Source organism: Bos taurus, chromosome 22, assembly GCF_002263795.3.
Source record: "Bos taurus isolate L1 Dominette 01449 registration number 42190680 breed Hereford chromosome 22, ARS-UCD2.0, whole genome shotgun sequence".
NCBI lineage: Eukaryota > Metazoa > Chordata > Mammalia > Artiodactyla > Bovidae > Bos > Bos taurus.
This window is the reverse complement of record NC_037349.1, coordinates 6,463,951-6,487,014: the sequence shown is the minus strand read 5'-3', so window position 1 is coordinate 6,487,014 and position 23,064 is coordinate 6,463,951. Positions and strand designations below refer to the sequence as shown.

At 41.2% G+C, this 23,064-nt stretch overlaps 1 protein-coding gene across 5 annotated transcripts in view; it reads left to right on the top strand.

Annotated features, from left to right (window-relative positions):
* Window positions 1-23,064, top strand: part of OSBPL10 (oxysterol binding protein like 10) — a 362,790-nt gene that overhangs the window by 13,076 nt on the left and 326,650 nt on the right. Inside the window, exon 1 of one of the 5 annotated variants that reach the window (XM_059879971.1) lies at window positions 4,439-4,965. The exons of the other annotated variants lie outside the window; for them this stretch is intronic. The gene's annotated coding sequence lies outside the window, so the exon portion shown is untranslated. Of the gene's footprint in view, window positions 1-4,438; window positions 4,966-23,064 lie in introns of those variants that run through there. 5 annotated transcript variants of the gene reach the window in all.

Here is a 23,064-nt window from a genome sequence, read left to right as displayed (position 1 = left end):
TTGAGTCGTAGTGTACTTGTGAATATACCACAGTTTGCTTATCTGTATACTCATAGGTGGATGTTTGGGTGGTTTCCAGTTTTTGGCTGTTACAAACCAAGCTGCTGTTCGTGTACAAGTCTGTGTGTGGACGTGAGCTTCATTTCTCTTGGGTCAGTACTGGGATTGGAATCGCAGGATCCTAGGAGAGGTACGTGTAGAAACTTAGAATGGCTGGACCGTTCTCCACCCCCACTATCAGTGTATAAGTGAGTGGGTCACTCCCCGTCCCGGACACCTTCTGTGATGCCTCTTGGGAACTTTTGGAACCTGAGACTGCCTCCTTCTCCTGGAGTCACCTTGCTTCTGAGGGCACAGCCTGCAGGACCACAGGCTGGTGACATGCTTAGACCCCCTTGCCAGTCCAGCTTTTCCTCGTTTTTGCTGCATGACCTTGGCAATTCGCTTACCTCTGTGGAGCCTGGTTTCCTCCTCTGTGCGTGATGCCAGCCTTGTAGCGTTGCTGTGAGCTCCTGCAGGCATCGGGCCCAGCATCAGGCCTGGCATACAATAGTTTATTTTCTAGGAGTCCAGTATTGTAGGGGGCTTCCCTGGTGGCTCAGAGAGTAAAGAATCTGCCTGCAACATGGGAGAGCCAGGTTCAATCTCTGGGTTGGGAAGATTCCCTGAAGAAGGGAATGGTTACCCACTCCAGTATCCTTGTCTGGGAAATTCCATGGACAGAGGAGCCTGATGGGCTACAGTCCATGGGATCGCAAAGAGTCAGACATGACTGAATGACTAACACACACACATACATACACATACACACACATACACACGCACACACACACAGGAGCCTGGTGGGCTATAATCCATGGGATTGCAAAGAGTTGGACACAACTGAACGACTTAACAGACACACGTGCTTTAGACCAGTGGGTGACTTGGTGGAACCTGGGGCTGAGTTGGTGGCCACTTTAGACCCAGTATACAGGTATTTCTCAGACCTTCCTCCCCCTGCGCTGGGGCAGGTGACAAGCGGTTTTATCTGTGTAGTGGATGCTGGTCTCCACTGGCTGTCCATCACATGGCCTGGCAGGGTGTGTCCCATCAGACAGCAGTTTGAGAACCCTGGGAGGAGAGGAGAGACGGCCTTTGTGTCCTGAAAGCAGGATTGAGATGGTTGTGCTGGAAACATGGGAGGCTCTCTGCATGTTTCCTCTGGGTGGCTCCTGATGAGTTTCGGGGCTGGCCAAGACAGAATTAGAAAGAAAGCCGTCCAGAATTTGCTGGTTGATAACCCAGACTTGATGGGATTTGGTCACAACCCAATGCTGTATTTGTGCCTTGTACAATGATACCAAGAACAGCACTGCAATCAGGAAATGTGCACGATTCTGTTCTTTGAAGGCATTTGAGTCATGAATAACTTGTTCACGTTGGGCGGTAGTTTTCAGAGGAATGTGTTTGTATGTGGTTTGGTCCCTTTCTAGAAATCTTTTGATGAAAATATAACAAGTTGAAAGGCCCCGACATCAGTTTTTTGTTTTTTGTTTTTTTCGGCTGCACTGGGTCTTCGTTGCTGTGCACAGGTCTCCTCTAGATTCAGTAAGTGGGGGCTACTCTCTAGCTGTGGTACGTGAGCTTCTCTTTGTGGTGGCTTCTCTTGATGGCGGAGCACAGGCTCTAGGGCGTGTGGGCTTCAATAGTCAGGGCACCTGGGCTCAGTAGTTGTGGCTTGCAGGCTCTAGAGCGCAGGGGCACAGGCTTAGTTGCCCTGAGGCAGGTGGAGTCTTTTTAGAGCAGGAGTCAATCCTATGTCCCCTGCGTTGGCAGGCAGCTTCTTGACTGCTGAACCGCCAGGGAAGTCCCCAGCATCGGTTTTTAGTACCTCTTTCCCAGGATGTGTTAAGTGTTTAGGCAGTGCTGGTCACGTGGCCGGTGAACCACGAGCAGGGACTGGGAACCGCCCAGGACGCCATGGGATTCAGGTTCTCCCAAGTGCAGGTGGGACTCGGTGCTCTGTGTGAGTCCCTTGTTCCAGAGGAGTTAGGTGGATTAGGTGATAGGTGCATCCCGGTGATGGTCACGTCATCAGAACCGTGGTGGGCTGTGAACCGTGCAGGGAATGCCACCACGAAGGTTTTCCTGGGCCCTTTGTTGCTAACTAGAGTCTACACAGAAGTGGGAGACTTTCCAAGTCCTGCGTGAGCTGGGGGCTGCAGCCCCCAGACATGCACACACCTCTCTGTGTGTAGTTAGGCCTGACGGAAGGTTCACACCCACGTACTTACTGAGGGCCTTGAGTGTATATGCCAAATGCCGTGCAGTATAGCCAGAGAAAACTCTAATTCAAAAAGATGCGTGCACCCCACTGCTCATGGCAGCACTGTTCAGAAGAGCCAAGACATGGAAACAACCTAAATGTCTGTCAGCAGTTGAATGGATAAAGATTTGGTACATATACATGATGGAATCTTTGCCATCAAACAGAATGAAATAATGCCATTCGCAACAACAGGGATGGACCTCAAGATGAAGTAAGTCAGACAGGGAAAGACAAATACCGTATGATACCCTTATATGTGGCATCTAAAATATGACACAAATGAACAAATTTACAAAACCGAAACAGGTTCACAGACATGGACTTGTGGTTGCCAGCGGGAGACGAGGGGAGCGACTGGGAGCCTGGGATCAGCAGATGCAAACTCTTACATGCAGGATGGATGCACAACAAGGTCCTACTGGATAGCACAGGGAACTAGATTCAGTATCCTGCAATAAACCATAATGCAAAAGACCATGCAAAAGAATATATGTATGTTTAACTGAATCACTTTACTGTACACAGAAATTAACACGCATTGTACATTAACCATGCTTCAGTTAAAAATAAATAAATAAATGCCATGTGAGATGTGAGAGACGAAAGAAAACAGCACAGGTCCTGCCTTACAGGGCTGGCAGCCTGTATCAGGGGTGGCAGACTTTTCCCGTAAAGGGTCAGACAGTTAATATCTGGCTTTGTGGGCTCCACAGTCTCCATGGCAACTCCTCTACTCTTCCATTGTAAACAAGCGGGTGTGTCTATGTTCCAATAAAACTTTGTTTACAAAAACAGGTGGTGGGCTGGATTTAGCCTATAGGCTGTGGTTTGACCATCCTTGGTCTGAGATGACGTGCGGACCCCTTACTCAGGTAGTCGGGGCAGCTGAGTGTTGTGGCTAAGGGTAAGGATTCTGCGGTCCAGCAGCCTGGGCTTGCGTCCCAACCTTGCTGTTGACGATTAATACCTGTGTGGCCTTGACCAGCTATTTAACCTCTCTGTGCCTTGATTTCTTCATCTGTAAAATGGGGATGTTACAGTGAGTGTGTCATAGGGTTGTTGGGATCAGCGGCCAAACTTCATGTAAAGGGCTTAGAATAGGGCATGGCACATGGAAAAGGAATGGCTACCCACTCCAGTACTCTTGCCTGGAGAATCTCATGGACAGAGGAGCCTGGTGGGCTACAGTTCATGGGCTTGCTAAGAGTTGGACACGACTGAGCAACTAACACTTTTTTATGATATGGGGTGGTGGGTGGTGGTGATGCTACCCGAGAAGAAGCTCCAGGGGAGAGCCCCATCTCCACCTGGGGATAGCAGACAAGCAGGTGAGGGGAGACCTAGGGTATTGAACAGAGGGGTTCATTGTGCAGCCTGGGGCTTGGGGAGGGCTTCCCTGGTAGAAGCTCTGTGGGTACAAAGGTTGGGAAGTGTGGAGTGAGGGAGATGGTTTGGTACGGCTGGAACTCAGGTGGTATGTAGGCTGTGGCCAAAGACCAAATGGTAAAAGTAGATTGTGTTGGAAAAACCTGCTTCCTGAAGGACTCTCAAGCCACCGACACCACAGGTCATAAAATGTCAGTGCTACCAGAATCAGAAGGGATACCTTTGTGGGCCCAGGGGCCCTTGGATGCTTTAGATTTACAATTTAATCCTTAACATGAGATAAGAGGTGCTACAGATCTATCCGGCCTTCCCTTCTATAGTCATAGATCCCTAGTTTTTAGCTGTATACGTGCTTTATCCTTGAGAAAACTATCTTTGCACCGCACAGTCCCCCTTACCGGGGAACAGAGTTGTCACATAATAGTTTCCTGGAACTTCCTTTGTACCTTTCCCCCTTTTTCCCCTTTCTTCTTAAAATAAAGACATGTGGCCAAAACTGGAATATAGACGTGATGTCTGGAATTGTAGCAGTCATCTTGAGTCTTTAGGCAACTTGAATGAAGGCCATAAAGACAGAAGACACCTCTGAGGACTTTGTTGATCAGAAAAGTGAAAGTGTTGGTTGATCAGTTGTGTCTGACTCTGTGTGACCCTATGGACTGTAGCCTGCCAGGCTTCTCTGTCCATGGAATTCTCTAGGCAAGAATACCGGAGTGGGTTGCCATTCCCTTCTCCAGGGGATCTTCCTGACCCGGGGATTGAACCAAGGTCTCCTGCGTTGCAGGCAGATTCTTTACCATCTGAGTCACCTGGGAAGCCTCAGTTGATCACCTCACAAATCCTGGGCTACTATCTTCTGGAATTTTTTATAATGGGCATAATAAGCCTCATTTTTAAGCCACTGTTCACAGCCAAATCTATCCCTGACTGTTGCAGGTGGGATCTCTATTTTGCAGGTGTAGAAACTGAGGCACAGAGTGACCTACATGGCCTTGCTGGTAAGTTGGGGAGTCAGGATTGGTCTGACTCTGGGGCTTGCTTTCTTTTCACCGCCCTGGAAGGAACTTGGAGACCTTCTCCCCCCTCATTTTATAGATGAGATCACTGAGGGCTTTGCCTCAGGGTAAAGCAGCCACGCATTCCACTGCAAGGCAGTCATTGCTCAGCATTATTCCTGTTCGCTCTCTCTAGCCCTGGCCTTCCCTGGGAAGGGCCCCTGTGCTGTCGTTAGCGATTTTCTCGCCCAGTGTTGGGTGGCATCTCTTTCTGTGAGTAGATGATGTTTGGTGGGTTTTTCCCGGTCAGAAGCAGGCACTTTTTCGGGCTGTGTGTTCAGAGCTCTCACAGCCTCGTCTCTTGCCTCCTGCAGTCCTTCGGAAGATCTTTCCATGTCTGTCCTGTCCTGTCTTCATTCAGGCTTCCAGGACAGGCTGAGGGGGCTCTTGGACCCTGTGAGTCTTAGGAAGCTCTGGCCGGAGTCTTAATTGCCAGGGAGGCCTCCCAAATCCACACTCCCAAATCAGAGTGTGGACTTTGGGTGAAGTGGGATCGCATGTTTTGAATGCATTTTGCTTCTGGGATTCTTATGTAGCTGAGTTCCACCCTATTACTAATACCTTAAAAATGGGCCTCCCGACCCCTTTGGTGAACTTGGGCGAACTTTACAGAGCTTTACTGTGTACATGTTCCAGCTGACTCATTTCTTGAGCCCTAAAAAATGGAGCAGAACGAAAGCCAGTGTGTGCTGAGAATGCTGTTGGGAGAGTATTGTTGCACACTTATTTATCTGTATCTGTATCATATTGCGTTTTGTCACTTTTTACACTAGCAGTTTTGTCACTTTTGTACTAGCAATATTCTTGTGGTCATTTTTATTCTCCCAGCTAATCTGCGCCTTTTTCCTTTTTGTGAGAAGTCTGCCCTTGAAACCTTGGCCCAAAGTGCATTGTAACACTGTTTTAGTCATTTAATTAATTTGGAGTTTCCTGTAACTGAACTTTTTGTTAAACATCAGTTTCTGTGATACCCTTGCAGTGAGCTGAAATTCAGGAAAAGAGTGTTGAAAGCCAAAACTCTACATTTTTTTTTTCTCACATTTTTCTCACAAGATAGGATTGACATAAAAGTGCTTTAGAAAATCTCTGTGTCAGAGAAACAGGACTAAACTTATGGAGTCAAGCTTAAGCCTGGGGGGCGTCATCTTTTGGAACATAAGCAAAGCATAACCTATCTAGAAAGAGACTAAATCGCAGTTGCTTATGTCATGAAATTGAATTTCTGCTTATCTAGAACTGGCTTCCTTTTCCTTTCCAGCAATGTAGCAGTTATTGGTATTCTTAGTGTTTTTTGTTTTGTTTCCATCTTTAGTTTTGCTTTTTTAGTTTGAAGCTGTAAATTGCTTTTGAAAACTACAAAGTGTACATTTTGTACTAACTAAATATAACTTGTGATCTGATTCTTTGTGTGTGTGTAAATGACATTATTATGACAGAAAATTTGTGTGCAGTCTATAGCTAACAGTACAGTATCCATGTTAATTGTTTGATTTTAATATTTGTACCCTGAAGGATTTAGGGGTCAAAGGGCATTATTTTGGCAACTTACTCTCATGTGGTTCTGGAAAAATATATTTTTAGAGAGAAAAGATAACCTTGTGTCATTGTTGGAACTGTGTTAAAAAGTTAGCAAGCCTTTGTTTTGCCCGTTTCCACTTCTTTGGGCTGCACTGGGTCTTCCCTGCTGTGGTCAGGCTTTCTCCGCTTGCAGCATGTGGAGGCGGCTCCAGTTGCAGAGCGTGGGTTCTAGACTGCGTGCGCTCAGCGGTTGCCCTGCGTGGACTGTGTTTCTGTGGCATGTGGGATGTTAGTTCCCTGAATCAGGCATCAGTCTGCATCCCAGGCAGTACAAGGCAGATTCTTAACCACTGGACCACCAGGGAGGTTCCTGGCCTATGTTTAAAAAAAGACTATGGGGCATGCAGCATATACTTCTTGGGTGAATGTAGCATGTAGCTAATAAAAATTACCCAGTTTGCCTTAACTTTAATCTTCTCAAGTGGCCACTCAGGCAGCCATTCTGTGGTCTTCATCCACTACTTTTGGAAGCTGCTTCAGGTGTGGTAAGATACACAATTCCAGATATTAACCGGTGGAAATTGTTCCTGCCTGTGAGCAGCTGTCCATGAAACTAGGTAAAGCTGCAGTATTTGCGGCTTATGGAAAGAACGTTCAACCAAAGGCTTGGACAATTTGTGTTTTTATCCCTTTCCTGTTTAGTTGTTAATTTTCTTGGAATGTCAACCAATTTGTTTTCCATCCGTAAACAAGACAAAGTGGGAGATATATTGCTTGTTCCCTCTGTGACATAGAAAGAATGAACGATCATTTATAACCACTTTAAACCTACAACTTTATTTAAGAAATACATTCTATTACCTAGAGTTATGGTGATCTTTGTTGTAAAATTACCTGTAAGCATTGACTAAAGAGGACAAAGGCACTGTGTCCCGGGAGTTTTGTGTGATGATGGACTTGCTTCTGGGAGCAGCAGCTCTGGGCTCGTTGATGGCCGTGACTCCGGGGCTGTAGATGAAGGCTTTGGGACTGGGCGTGGGCTCAGCGCGTTTCTCCTCTCCCGCTGGTTACCTTTCCACGCTGTTGATTGTGTCCTTTGAGGCCCGAGGGTTTTAAAGTTGGCTGTCGTCCCGTTTGTCAGTTTTTGCTTTTGCTGCCTTTGCTCTTGGTGTCATAGTCAAGAAATCATTGCCAAGTCCAATGTCATGAAGCTTTTCTACTGTGTTTTCTTTTGGTGTTTTATAGTTTTAGGTCTTATATTTAGATATTTAATCTGTTTTGAGTTAATTTTTGCATACAGTGTAAAATAAGGGCCCAGCTTCATTCTTTTGCATGTGGATATCCAGTTTTCCCAGTACCACTTGTTGAAGAGACTCTCTTTTTCCTGCTGAGTATTTTTCAGAGATCTTATGACCACATAGAGAACCACATGCTGTATGGGCTCTCTATTCTATTTCACTGGTCCACTTGTCTGTCTTTATGTCAGCACCACAGTAAGGTGATCACTGTAGCTTTGTAATGTGTTTTGATATTAGAACTGTGACTCCTTCAGCCTTCTTCTTTTTTAAAATTATTTTGGTTCTTCAGGGTCCCTTGAGATTCTGTATGAATTTTAGAATTAATTTTCTATTTCTGCAAAAAAAAAAGTGTCACTGGGATTTTGCTAGGGTTTGCACTGAATCTGTAGATCACTTTGGCTGGTATGAGCCTCTTTAAGATGTTGTCTTAAAAAAATATTAAGTCTTTCAATCCAAGACATGTGGGTTAGCTTTCCATATATTTATATCTTCTCTAATTTCTTTCAGAAATGTATTGTAGTTTTTAGTGCATAAGGTTCTCACCTTTTTGGTTAGGTTTATTCTTCTAAAAATTTTTTTTTGAAGTTTAGTGGATTTACAATATTGTGTTAGTTTCAGGTGTACAGCAAAGTAATTCAGTTATATATATATGTGTGTGTGTGTATATATATGTGTGTGTGTGTGTATGTGTATATGTATGTTTGTATTTTCAGCTTTTCCATTATAGGTTGTTGAGTGAAAGGTACTGAATATAATAGTTTAGATTTATTATTAAGTATTCGTTTTGATGCTATTGTAAACAAAAACTGGTTTTTTTCTGTTGATTTTTTAAAAAATTATTTATATATTTTTCCTCCCTTCCCCCTAAAATTTATTTTTAATTAGAGTATATTGTTTTGCAGTGCTTTGTTGATTTTTGCCATACATCAGCATGAATCAGCCGTAAGTATATACACGTACGTCCCCTTCTTCCTGAGCCTCCCTCCTGCCTCCCTTGCTCTGTTGATTTTTTTATCTTGCAACTTTGCTGAATTCTTTTATTACTTCTGACAGGTTTTTAAAATTGTTGTGGAGTCTTTAGTAGTTTTTATACATGACATTTGCAAAGCTAGTTTTACTTCTTCCTTTCCGGTTTGGATTTCTTTTTCCTGTCTAGTTACTCTGGCCAGAACTTCCTATATTCTGTTGAATAGAGATGGTGAGAGTGGGTGTCCTTGCCTTGTTCCTGATATTAGAGGAAAGAGTTTCAGTCTTTTGCCATCGATTATGATGTTAGCTGTGGAGTTTTCATAAATGGCCTTTATTATGCTGAGGTAGCTTCCTTCTATTCCTAGTTTGTTGAGTGTCTTTATTATGGAAGGGTCTGCCCCCTGCTTTTGTAAAGTGCTGCTGAAACACACTCATGCCCACTTGTTTGCACATTGCCCATGTCTGTTTTCACTCTACAATGACAAAGTTAAGTAGTTGCAGCAGAGACTTTGAGGCCAGCAAAGACTGAAATGGTTACTGTCCGGCCCTTTTCTAATCGCTGCTTTCAGCTATTAATGTGGTAAATTACATCGGCTGCTTTTTGAATTTTGAACCAGCCTTGCTATTCTGGGATAAACCTCACTTGGTTATGGTGTGTTATACTTTTTTATGTTGCTGGATGCAATCTGCTAATATTTTGTTAAGGACTTCTGCATCTTTGTTTATGAAAAGTATTTGTTTGCAGTTTTCTTATACTGTCTTTGGTTTTGGTATCAGGGTAATGTTGGCCTTAAAATGAGTTGGGAAGTATCCTTCTTGTTATATTTTCTGGAAGAAATTGTGTAGAGTTGGTGTTATTTCTTCCTTAAATATTTGGTAGAAATCACCAGGGAAACCATCTGGCCTGAAGATTTCTTATTTTGGAAGGGTTTTAACTACAGATTCGTTTTAAAAATAGTCATAAAGCTATTCAGATTATCTGTTTCATCTTGGGTGTGTTTTGGTAGTAAATGCTTTTTGAGGAATTGGTGCATTTCTTATAAATTGTTGAATTTATAGGATGTATAAAGTTACTTCTATTATTCCCAGTTATCCTTTCAATATCTTTGAAGCCTATAGTGATATTCCCTTTTTCCTTTTCCTGATATTGATAATTTTATGTCTTTGACAGTCTTGCTAGAGATTTATTTATTGATCTTACTAAGAACCAGCTTTTTGTTTCATTGGTAGTTTTTATTATTTTATTTTTTAAAAAATATTTATTTATTTGTCTGAGCTTGTCTTAGTTGCAGCACACAGGATCTCAATGTTTTTTGTGGCATGGGACGGGGGAGCCTGGTGGGCTGCCATCTATGGGGTCACACAGAGTCGGACACGACTGAAGTGACTTAGCAGCAGTGGAATCTTCAGTTGCAGCCTGTGGGATCTAATTCCCTGACCAAGAATCGAAGCCAGGCTCCCTGCATGGGGAGAATGGAGTCTTAGCCACTGGACCCCCTAGGAAATTCCTATTGTTTTCTATTTTTAAGTTTTTTACTCCTGTGCTAATCTTTTAAATTCCTTCCTTCTGCGATTTATGTTTAGTTTCTTCTTTTCCTAGTTTCTTAAAGCAGAAGCTTACAGTATTGAATTCTTTCATCTTTTCTAGTGTAAATATTTAATGCTCTAAGTTTCCCTCAAACACGGCTTTAGTTGCCTTCACATGTTCTAATATGTCGAATCTTCATTTTAGTTTGGTTCAAAGTATTTTCTCGTTTCCCTTGAGTCTTTCTCTTTGACTCATGAGTTATTTAGAAATGTGTTAATTTCCAAGTGTTTGAAGATTTTTCTGTTATCTTTCTGTTACTCATTAATTTCATTATGGTCAGAGAACATACTTTGAATTAATTCAGTTGTTTAATGTTTATATGGGTTGTTTTATGACCTTGGTTATGTTCTATCTTGGTGAATATTCCATGTATACTTGAAAGTAATAGGCATTCTTTCGTCATTGGGAGAATTGTTCTGTAAATGTCAATTAGATCCAGTTCATTGTTATTTTTTCAGTTCTTCTATGTCCTGATTGACTTTAAAAAAAGTCTTTATTTTATGATTTTAGAGCTGTGGTCTAGAAAGAAAGCATAACTCCTGCTTGAATATTGACATTGAATATTGACATTGAAATATGACAATATTGAATATTGACATTGAATACAATGTCATATGTATTCAAAATTTCCCCTTAATTTATGTTCCTTCACAGACTGCCTTATTTGTATATTTAATTTTCTTGAATATAAGCTGCATAAAGTCATAGGAGCTTGATATTTGTCCATTTTTGGGGAAAGCACATAAAACATTATGGGGCAGGGTGTTCTTCACTTTATTTTATGAGGTCTTCTCCCTGACTGTCTGGCACCTGCCGTTATTTTAGGTAAATTCCTGAAAAAACAGTTTTAGAGCTACTTGGAAATGTTTTTGGACAGTTTAGCTCAGTCCAATTGGGAATTAATGTAAATATATTGGTTACCAATCGCAGATTGATATACAGAATTATGCATTGGTTCTGGGAATTCCCTGGCAGTCGTGGTTAGCGTTTGGTGCTCTCACTGCCATGGGCTCGGCTTCCATTCTGTAAGCTGTGTGGCACAGCCAGAAGACAAAATATGTGCGTTGATTCTACTGAGTGGGTGAATGGCCACTGAAGATATTCTCAGGCCAGAACTCCCCCGTTAAGAGTGCCAAGTAGACTGAGTCCTGGGGAGACATCTGTGCAAGGAGCCTTTAGATAAGCCAGGCTCATCCATCCCGCCTTAACAAGGGGGCATTTACCTGTATCCGCTAAGGCTTCGACTCCAGCTTTGAATATGCAAAATCTTCAAAATATTTTGAGCCTCTTTTGGGGCCGAGGTGAACCTCAGACCACATCTGTAGAAAAGGGGTCATTAGATCTCTGAGCCTTCCGTTAGACCCCCCATCTGAGGACCCTAGGCTGGACTGGGGTCTGGTCTCACACGGGCAACACCTTGATCTCTCTCCTTTTCTCCCCATCCCAGCTTGTGAATGATGTCAGACCATGCATTCTAAATGGGGGTGATAGAAAATGGTTCCTGGGGTGATGGTCATAAAAATGTGTTAGTTTTTAATGTATAAAATGCAGATATAGATAAGAGTTCATAAATAGATGTACAGTCTGTCTTTTGTATTAATTTCATTGCAGGGGGAGAATACTGAAGGAAATTTGTCTGAAAAGGTGCCCTAGGAAACTGACGATGATAACAGAGGTTGAGAAATATTGCTTTAAATTGAAGATGCTGAGAGAGGCACTGAGCAGAAGGGCTACTGGGATTTGAACAATTTCTAATTGAGCGGGGTGGAGAGTGATGCTTCAGAATTTTATGACAAGAAATATTTTTATCCAGAGACTTTCAGCGACTGAAACAAAAGGAAAATAGGCCTAAGTTACATCATGAATTCAGGTTAAATGTGAGGTGATTGTTAAGAGCTTTATTAAATAACACAAGGAGAATTTCCTTCTGCCTGGAGTCCTTTAGGAAAGGTCCTATGGGAAGTAAACCAGGTCTCCTGGGAGGCTGTTAGTCCACTGGGTGGCTGAGGAAGGAGCCTTCAAATCAGTATTTTAAGACCTGGTATCCGTATTTTACCACCCATTCTCCCAGCGGTTCAGACGATTGGCAACATTAGAGTATGGAGTGTGTATTAGGTAGTTCTATTGAATCACTGTTAACTGTCAGAAATTAATAATTGCACTGTGGTTATATAAGAGAATGTTCTTAGGAAATACATAATAAAGTATTTCAGAATAAAAGGCGATGTCTGTGCTTCACAGTGGTTCCAGAAAACCAGTCTGTAAGGAGAGAGGGAGAGGGAAGGGGAGGAGGAAGGAGCTGGTTAGCTGTGGATGGAGGGGCAGAAAGGCAGGGGCAAGGGAGGAGAGGAGAGGGAGAGAGCCAGAATTAGGCAAAAGCAGGTGCCAGAGCATCAGTGACTGTTGAATATGGGTGAAGATGTTGGGCTATGCAGATGGCGCTCATGGTAAAGAACCCACCTGCCAGTGCTGGAGACGTGGACCAGATCCCTGGGTCACGAAGATCCCCTGGAGGAGTGCTTGGCAACCCACTCCAGCATTCTCGCCTGGAGAATCCCTTGGACAGAGGAGCTTGGCGGCCTACAGTCCTTGGGGTTGCAAAGAGTTGACACAAATGAGCGACTTGGCACACACCCAGTACACAGTAGTTCTCTGTAAAGTTTTTCAACTCTCTGTAAGTTTGAATCGTTTCAGAGTACAAAGAAAAGAAGTTGAAAAGTAAACAAGAATGCACTTGCCTTCTTTGAGAAACATGAGTCACATGTGTCCTGTGATGTTATTTAATTTGATGGTTTACTGATTAATATTTTTTAATTGAATATAGTTGATTTACAATGTAGTGTTAATTTCTGGTGTGCAGCAAAATTATTGTTATATGTGTATATTCTTTCTCGTATGTTTTTTCATTATGGTTTACCATAAAATATGGAGTATAGTTTCCTGTGCTATATCGTAGGACCTCGTTGTTTATCCATTCATATGTAATAGTTGACATCTGCTCATCCCAAACTCCCAGTCCATTCCCCCCGCCCCATAATATTATTTGAAATTGTCAAGTCAACGAGTAGTTTGAGTAAAGTGTCACTATATCGCATGATCCTGGGGAGCAGATGTTGCTCCAAGTCCTGGCACAACGCAGGGCTGTAGTGGGCTCTCAGTAAGTATTTGTTAGGATGAATGGAGTCACAGCAGCAATGGCATGATTTTGGAGTTCGCCTTGCCCTGGTTTGCATGTGTTTCCCTGGACACACATCTCCGTGCCTCTGTGAATTCTGTGAAAATCACCAAATGGACAGGCTTTGTCTCAGGAACGTTGCATTACAGCGAGTGATACGGAAGAGACTGAAACCCTGATTTTAGGCTTCTTGCTGGGAGAGGCACCCAAGGCACCTGGCAGAGCGCTTGTGACATTCCTGCCGTATTGGTTCCCATTACAGGGTGACGTCTCCAAAAAACTGTTTAGGGAGACGCTGAAGTTACTTTTTTATGGTAAAATATATATGACATAAACTGTACCATTAAAAAAAGTATTTGTTTTGTTGTTCATTTTTGACTGTCCCGGGTCTTGGCTGCTGCGTGCAGGCTCTCTCGAGGTGCGGGGCATGGGCTTCTCGTTGCGGGGGCTTCTCTTGTTGCAGAGCACGGGCCTACAGCGTGGGCTCAGTGGTGTGGCACACGGGCTTAGTTGCCCTGCAGCATGTGTAACCTTCCCAGACAGGGGACTGAAACTGTGTCCCCTGCATTGGCAGGCAGATTCTTAACCACTGGACCACCAGGGAAGTCCCCATTTTAACCTTTTTTAAATGGACAGTTCAGTGGCATCACACTCAAACTGTTGTGAAACTATGGCCATTCTTTATCTCTAGAAGGTTTCCATCCCCCTAAACTGAAACTCTGTGTTCATTACACAATAACTTATTATTTGCTTAACAAGCCATTTATTCTCCAGAATTATAATTGTTAGTGATGGTAGGCTCCAGGACCCCAAGTCTCAAATTGATGGCACCGAGAATAGAGAATTTACTTTAATTAATTATCTTGCAGGAGGACACTAACAAGTTTAACAGGAACATCTACTGCTGGTTTACAGAAATTAACTTTCCCTGAAGATTATAACATACATGGGAGGAGGGGCAAGAGAGGGTAGGGAATTAAGAAGTACAAACTATTATGTAGAAAATATGCCACAAACTAACACAACACTATAAAGCAACTATATTCCACTAAAATTATTTTTAAAATAGCTACAAGAATATATTTAAATTAAAAGATGCTTATTCCTTAGAAGGAAAGTTATGACCAACCTAGACAGCATATTAAAAATCAGAGACATTACTTTGCCAACAAAGGTTCATCTAGTTAAGGCTATGGTTTTTCTAGTAGTCGTGTATGGATGTGAGAGTTGGACTATGAAGAAAGCTGAGTGCAGAAGACTTGATGCTTTTGAACTGTGATGCTTTTGGAGAAGACTCTTGAGAGTCCCTTGGATTGCAAGGAGATCCAACCAGTCCATCCTAAAGGAAATCAGTCCTGAGTGTTCATTGGAAGGACTGATGGTGAAGCTGAAACTCCAATCCTTTGGCCACTGGATGCAAAGAACTGACTCATTTGAAAAGACCCTGATGCTGGGAAAGATTGAAGGCTGGAGGAGAAGGGGGTAACAGAGGATTAGATGGTTGGGTGGCATCACCGACTCAATGGACATGAGTTTGAGTAAACTCTGCGAGTTGGTGATGGACTGGGAGGCCTGGTGTACTGCGGTCCATGGGATCTCAAAAAGTCGGACACGACTGAGCGACTGAACTGAACTGAACAAGAATATATTTTCAGCACAGAGAATGCAGCCAATATTTTATAATAACTAAATGGAATATAACCATTACAAATCATGAATCACTATACTGTACACCTGTAACTTATGTAATATTATACATCAACTATATGTCAATAAAATTTTTAAAAAGATTATAACATACACTATAATATATACTGTTTAAAGTGAAACATAAGAGCTCTAAGGCTTTTTAAAATACTTCTTAAAATTAACCTAATGGAGGCATAATTAGCAGACAGATGTACCTGTTTTCATTGTATAGTTTGATGACTTTTGTGTCTTTTTTTGTTTTCTTAATACAGATACTATTGCATCCTTGTTTTTTGGCAGTGCTGAGGTCTTAGTTCCCTTACCAGGGATTGAACCTAGGCTCTTGGCAAAGAAAATGCTGAGTCCTGACCACTGGACTACCAGGGAATTCCCTCATTTTCTACTTTAATGACTTTTCTGTCCAGTTATAAAAGTATTATTTTATGTTCTTTATACAAAACTTAGAAAATTCAGAAAAGAGTGAAGAGGAAATTCAAGACCATCAAGAATGATCTCCTCTCTTTCTTTAAAAATAAGCTCTTTTTTAAAAGCAGCTTTAGGTTATCATGCAAAATTGAGTGGAACTGCAGAGTTCCCGTATACTCTCTGCACGTCCCCCCAGCCTCTCTTATTACATTTTAAATTATAAAGAGACATCTGCCTGCTAAGATACAGTTCAGAGCTACCAGCCTCCCAAGCTTCCTGCGGGTGGGGGGGTCCACTTTTCTCCCAGAGCCTTGCTGGCACTTGGGTTCTTCCTTACCTTTTGGTGGTTCGTGACAATGTCCTGCCAGGAAGGCAGCCACGGGGTTTGTGTTTGCCTGGTTTGTATTTGATGGTTGAGCCAACAGGTGATTGGAACAGCTTGAGAATTCTGTTTGTTATAGACTTGCTTAGAAGTATTCTTTTTGCACTGAGTTCTACATGGAGACTTTTAAGACAGCTCTGGACAATAAAAAAATAAAGCTCTGGTTTCCTGATGAAAGATTAACCGAGAGAGGCACCTGGGTATTTTTGAGCTATGAGGTGGTTTATGCTAATTTTCAAACAGCTTTTGTGTACAAGCAGGTTGTGTTCCAACTCTTTGTGGGTGAGTTTTTTTGGGACTTTGGAGTGTATTTTCCTTTCAAAATGAGGAAGAAGGATTAAAGAGGATGGTTTGTGGTTAATTTCTCCCAAGTGGTGAGCAACATGTGTGTGTGTGTATGTGTGTGTGTGTGTGTGAGTGAATGTGGGTTATACCCTTGAGAGGGAGAGAGGTGGTCACACAGTCTCTTGTAGCCGTTTCCAGAAGTCAGGAAGGTTCAGAGACACTTGGTTTCTGAGCCAATGAAGGGGAAACAGAGCGGCAAAACTCCCAGTCTTACTGGGAACTGAGTAGTTACAAGCTGCGGGGTAGGGGATGCAGTGCTGTATTTTGTAAACTAACTTGCAACCTTCTGGTGTCCATTGTAGCCTTGCTTTCTCATTTAGGTCAATTGGATCTGAGTTAGAAATTTGGCCAGACAACAGAATATTTAAACTGTTTTCCCCTATTGCATCTCATTTCCATAGTCTGTTTAGGATCCTAATTGATGCAAATGCTCTTGTTATCCTGAATGTGAATTGAATGCAGGGTTCTAATTTAATTTTATATCATGTTAATAGACCCACAGACATAGAAAACAAACTTATGGCTACCAAAGAGGATAGGGTAGGGAGGGACAAATTAGGAGTTTGGGATTAACAGATACACACTAGTATATATAAAAGAGATAACCAACAAGGACCTACTATATAGCACAGGGAACTATATTCAGTATCTTGTAATAACCTATAATGGAAAAGAATCTGAAAAAGAATATATATACGTATATAGTTGCACACCTGAAACTAACACTACATTATAAATTTTACTGTATTAAAAGTGGAAAAAAATTTTACATCATGTTGTTAAACTTGATTAGGGTATTTGAGGGTCTGAATGACCAGTAGGGTGTGGCTGGTGCCAGCCTTACTTTATGTGGTACCTCTGACATCCTGAGCGACATGAGGAGGGTGTTTTATTTATTTATTTAAAATATTTGCTTATTTATTTGACTGTGCCAGATCTTGGTTGTGGCACATGGGATCTTTAGTTGTGGCATGTGAGATCTAATTCCCTGACCAGGGATTGAACCTGGATCCCCTGCATGAAGAGCACAGAGTCTTAGCCACTGGATCACCAGGGAAGTTCCAGGGAGAGAGCGCTTGGTTAGGTTGATGAAACCCAAAAGCAAGCTCAGGAAGGAATCTCCAAGGCTCCCGATTTGCAGGATCACTGGATCTTGATCTCTTTGTTGCTCATGGAAGCTTTTTGTGTAATTTAAAAAATTTTCAGCTGGACACTAAGATGGTCCCCTCTGTGCCAGGGAGTTTGGAAGAACTGTTTTTACAGTGGAATACATCTGATCCCCAGGAGGGGAGAGTTTTGGTCTTTTTAACTGATATGCAACTTTTTCATTCTCTGCATTTAAGAGAACCTGATTGTAAGTAACTCTGTGACCACATATTACAACTCAGAAACAATCCTGACGTTTTACCACTGTCTTTTTCTGGAAGCATTTTCCAAAATAAATAAACAATAAAAGGCAGGCGGAGGCTGACATTTTCCTTCTCAGGGCATCATTCCAGGACCCTGAAGATCCTCAAATGAACTTGCCCTCATCTCACAGGTAAGGAAGCAGCCCCAAAGAGATGACATTTAGTTCAAAGTTATACTCTGGCTTTGTGACGGATAGAATAAGAAACTGGCTCTCTGCTCCTCAGACAATTTTGGAAAAACTCCAGAAAAGTGTTGCTAAAAAGGATCTTTCTGCCCTGTGGTTTTTGTTATACAGCAAAGAATACCCACTGGTTTCTCATTATCTGGCTGATGCCCTGAAATTCATTCAGTGTTCTGGTTTATTTATTAGCTGTTTTGAGTGATGGAGAACAATTTCAAAATGTGAAGACAGCTATTCTTGAACCCTGTGTTCCCGGGGTATTAAAAGATTGTGTTGGGATATCTTATCTCTGAACCTGATGTTAATTTCCTCTAATATATTGCAAAGAATAAGTCACTTTTTTTTTTCTTTTGGGCTTGCAACTTACAGGATTTTAGTTCCCTGATCAGGGATGAACCTGGGCCCTCAGCAGTGAAAGTGCTAAGTGCTAACCACTGAACTTCCAGGGAGTTCCTTATATTGCAAAGAGAACTGGGCTTAATAGTTGCTTTTGTTTTTCCAAATTATGAATAAACCAGATTTTAAAGCTGCTTCAAATCTATCTGTAGATAGATGCACTCTTTCTGGTGATGTTAAAATAGAAGATGAACTTCTGAATTCTGAAAGGTGCCTAGCTAAATCTGATTATGTTGCATTACACATTTGAGACTTTTCCCTGGGGACTGGTGTTTCCTCCCAGGTCTTTAGGACAGAATATTCTTTGGTCATTTGGCAGTGGTTCTACCCTGACCTTGATGTGCTGGCGAATGTGACATGTTTGTTTCTATTGTACACCCCTCCACTCTTTTTTAAACAAACTTTATTTATATTTTGGCTGCATTGAGCCTTTGTTGCGATGCATGGCTATCTTTAGTTGTGGCTTGCAGGCTTAGCTGTTCTGAGGCATGTTGCTCTCAGTTCCTAGGCCAGGAATTGAACAAGTGCCCCCTACAGTAGAAGGCAGATAGTTAACCTCTGCACCACCAGGAAAGTCCCACACTCCTCCACTCTTGAAGAATGGTGTCTTGGCTCCCCATGATGGTATTTGACCTTTGGGGAACATTTCTCGTGGTACACTAATGAGCTCTCATGTAGGACAGTGGCTCTTACTCTGGTTTATTGTGGGGGTTGGCAGACTCTTTCTGTTAAGGGCCAGATAGTAAGTAATTTCAACTGTGCTATTGTAGCATGAAAGCAACCATGGACAGTACGTTAACAAACAGGCGTGGCTGTGTTCCAATAAAACTTTATTTACAAAAAACAAATGGTGGGCCAGATTTGGCCTATGGGTCATTTTTTTTTGCTGATCTCTGGCTTAGTGGTGTTCTAGAAAACAAGATTTGAAGTCCCATTGGCTTCTATGGGTGATGGAGAAGAGAGAGAATCCAGTCCTCAGGACATAAACATCTCAGTTGAGATTTAGCATCCATGGTTGGAAAGATGCTTTTGTATCATTTTTCAATAACTTCTCAGTTATTATAACCATGTGGCTTTTTTTGGAAAAAAGATCTCCCCGAATCTCACTGCTCTTGGGATCATACCACTGGATTTTCATTTTTGTACATTTCTTTTGAGTCCTGTCATTTTGTGCTTTTACTTTTGCAAAGCCTCGATGTATATGCAGATCAGTTGGTTTTATTCAAGAGCAAGATGCACCCACATATCTGACAGGTACAAGTACATTGAGATCTAGTAAACCAACCCTAAAAGGTATAAGTGAGGTTTGGCAGAGAAGATTTTTTTTTAATTTATTTATTTTAATTGGAGGCTAATTACTTTACAGTATTGTATTGGTTTTGCCATACATCAACATGAATCCGCCACGGGTGTACACGTGTTCCCAACTCTGAACCCCACTCCCACCTCCCTCCCCATACCATCCGTCTGGGTCATCCCAGTGCACCAGCCTCAAGCATCCTGTATCCTGTGTTGAACCTGGACTGGTGATTCATTTCTTATATGATATTATACATGTTTCAATGCCATTCCCCCAAATCATCCCACCCTCTCCCTCTCCCACAGAGTCCAAAAGACTGTTCTATACATCTGTGTCTCTTTTGCTGTCTCGCATACAGGGTTACCGTTACCATCTTTCTAAATTCCATATATATGCGTTAGTATACTATATTGGTGTTTTTCTTTCTGGCTTACTTCACTCTGTATAATCGGCTCCAGTTTTGTCCACTTCATTAGAACTGATTCAAATGTATTCTTTTTAATGGCTGAGTGATACTCCATTGTGTATATGTACCACAGCTTTCTTATCCATTCATCTGCTGATGGACATCTAGGTTGCTTCCATGTCCTGGCTATTATAAACAGTGCTACGATGAACATTGGGGTACACGTGTCCCTTTCAATTCTGGTTTCCTTGGTGTGTATGCCCAGCAGTGGGATTGCTGGGTCATAAGGCAGTTCTATTTCCAGTTTTTTAAGGAATCTCCACATTGTTCTCCATAGTGGCTGTACTACTTTGCATTCCCACCAACAGTGTAAGAGGGTTCCCTTTTCTCCACACCCTCTCCAGCATTTATTGCTTGTAAATAATGGCTGCTTTTGGATCGCAGCCATTCTGACTGGTGTGAAATGGTACCTCATTGTGGTTTTGATTTGCATTTCTCTGATAATGAGTGATGTTGAGCATCTTTTCATATGTTTGTTAGCCATCTGTATGTCTTCTTTGGAGAAATGTCTGTTTAGTTCTTTGGCCCATTTTTTGAATGGATCATTTATTTTTCTGGAATTGAGCTGCCGGAGTTGCTTGTATATTTTTGAGATTAGTTCTTTGTCAGTGGCTTCATTTGCTATTATTTTCTTCCATTCTGGAGGCTGTCTTTTCACCTTGCTTATAGTTTCTTTTGGTGTGCAGAAGCTTTTAAGTTTAATTAGGTCCCATTTGTTTATTTTTGCTTTTATTTCCAGTATTCTGGGAGGTGGGTCATAGAGGATCCTGCTGTGATTTATGTCAGAGAGTGTTTTGCCTATGTTCTCCTCTAGGAGTTTTATAGTTTCTGGTCTTACATTTAGATCTTTAATCCATTTTGAGTTTATTTTTGTGTATGGTGTTAGAAAGTGTTCTGGTTTCATTCTTTTACAAGTGGTTGACCAGTTTTCCCAGCACCACTTGTTAAAGAGATTGTCTTTTCTCCATTGTATATTCTTTCCTCCTTTGTCAAAGATAAGGTGTCCATAGGTGTGTGGATTTATCTCTGGCTTTCTATTTTGTTCCATTGATCTTTATTTCTGTCTTTGTGCCAGTACCATTCTGCCTTGATAACTGTGGCTTTGTAGTAGAGCCTGAAATCAGGCAGGTTGATTCCTCCAGTTCCATTCTTCTTTCTCAAGATTGCTTTGGCTATTCATGATTTTTTTGTATTTCCATACAAATTGTGAAATTATTTGTGCTAGCTCTGTGAAAAATACCGTTGGTAGCTTGATAGGGATTGCATTGAATCTACAGATTACTTTGGGTAGTATACTCATTTTCACTATATTGATTCTTCTGATCCATGAACCATGTATATTTCTCCATCTATTAGTGTCCTCTTTGATTTCTTTCACCAGTGTTTTATAGTTTTCTATATATAGGTCTTTAGTTTCTTTAGGTAGATATATTCCTAAGTATTTTATTCTTTTCGTTGTGATGGTGAATGGAATTGTTTCCTTAATTTCTCTTTCTATTTTCTCATTATTAGTGTATAGGAATATTACACTATACACTATATAGGAATATATTGTATTGTATATATTGTATATATATTGTATATATCTTACAATTTCTATATTCCTACAATATAGGAATTCTGTGTGTTGATTTTGTATCCTGCAACTTTACTATATTCCTTGATTAGCTCTAGTAATTTTCTGGTGGTGTCTTTAGGGTTTTCTATGTAGAGGATCATGTCATCTGCAAACAGTGAGAGTTTTACTTCTTTTCCAATTTGGATTCCTTTTATTTCTTTTTCTGCTCTGATTGCTGTGGCCAAAACTTCCAGAACTATGTTGAATAGTAGTGGTGAAAGTGGGCACCCTTGTCTTGTTCCTGACTTTAGGGGAAATGCTTTCAATTTTTCACAATTGAGGATAATGTTTGCTGTGGGTTTTTCATATATAGCTTTTATTTTGTTGAGGTATGTTCCTTCTATTCCTACTTTCTGGAGAGTTTTTATCATAAATGGATGTTGAATTTTGTCAAAGGCTTTCTCTGCATCTATTGAGATAATCATATGGCTTTTATTTTTCAATTTGTTAATGTGGTGTATTGATTGATTTGCAGATACTGAAGAATCCTTGCATCCCTGGAATAAAGCCCACTTGGTCATGGTGTATGATCTTTTTAATGTGTTGTTGGATTCTGGTTGCTAGAATTTTGTTAAGGATTTTTGCATCTATGTTCATCAGTGATATTGGCCTGTAGTTTTCTTTTTTTGTGGCATCTTTGTCAGGTTTTGGTAGTAGGGTGATGGTGACCTCATAGAACGAGTTTGGAAGTTTACCTTCCTCTGCAGTTTTCTGGAAGAGTTTGAGTAGGATGGGTGTTAGCTCTTGTCTAAATTTTTGGTAGAATTCAGCTGTGAAGCCGTCTGGACCTGGGTTTTTGTTTTCTGGAAGATTTCTGACTACAGTTTCAATTTCCGTGCTTGTGATGGGTCTGTTAAGATTTTCTATTTCTTCCTGGTTCAGTTTCAGAAAGTTGTACTTTTCTAAGAATTTGTCCATTTCTTCCACGTTATCCATTTTATTGGCATATAATTGCTGATAGTAGTCTCTTATGATCCTTTGTATTTCTGTGTTGTCTGTTGTGATCTCTCCATTTTCATTTCTAATTTTATTGATTTGATTTTTCTCCCTTTGTTTCTTGATGAGTCTGGCTAATGGTTTGTCAATTTTATTTACCCTTTCAAAGAACCAGCTTTTGGCTTTGTTGATTTTTGCTGTGGTCTCTTTTGTTTCTTTTGCATTTATTTCTGCCCTAATTTTTAAGATTTCTTTCCTTCTACTAACCCTGGGGGTCTTCATTTCTTCCTTTTCTAGTTGCTTTAGGTGTAGAGTTAGGTTATGTATTTGACTTTTTTCTTGTTTCTTGAGGTATGCCTGTATTGCTATGAACTTCCCTCTTAGCACTGCTTTTACAGTGTCCCACAGGTTTGGGGTTGTTGTGTTTTCATTTTCATTCATTTCTATGCATATTTTGATTTCTTTTTTGATTTCTTCTGTGATTTGTTGGTTATTCAGCAGCATGTTGTTCAGCCTCCATATATTGGAATTTTTAATAGTTTTTCTCCTATAATTGAGATCTAATCTTACTGCATTATGGTCAGAAAAGATGCTTGGAATGATTTCAATTTTTTT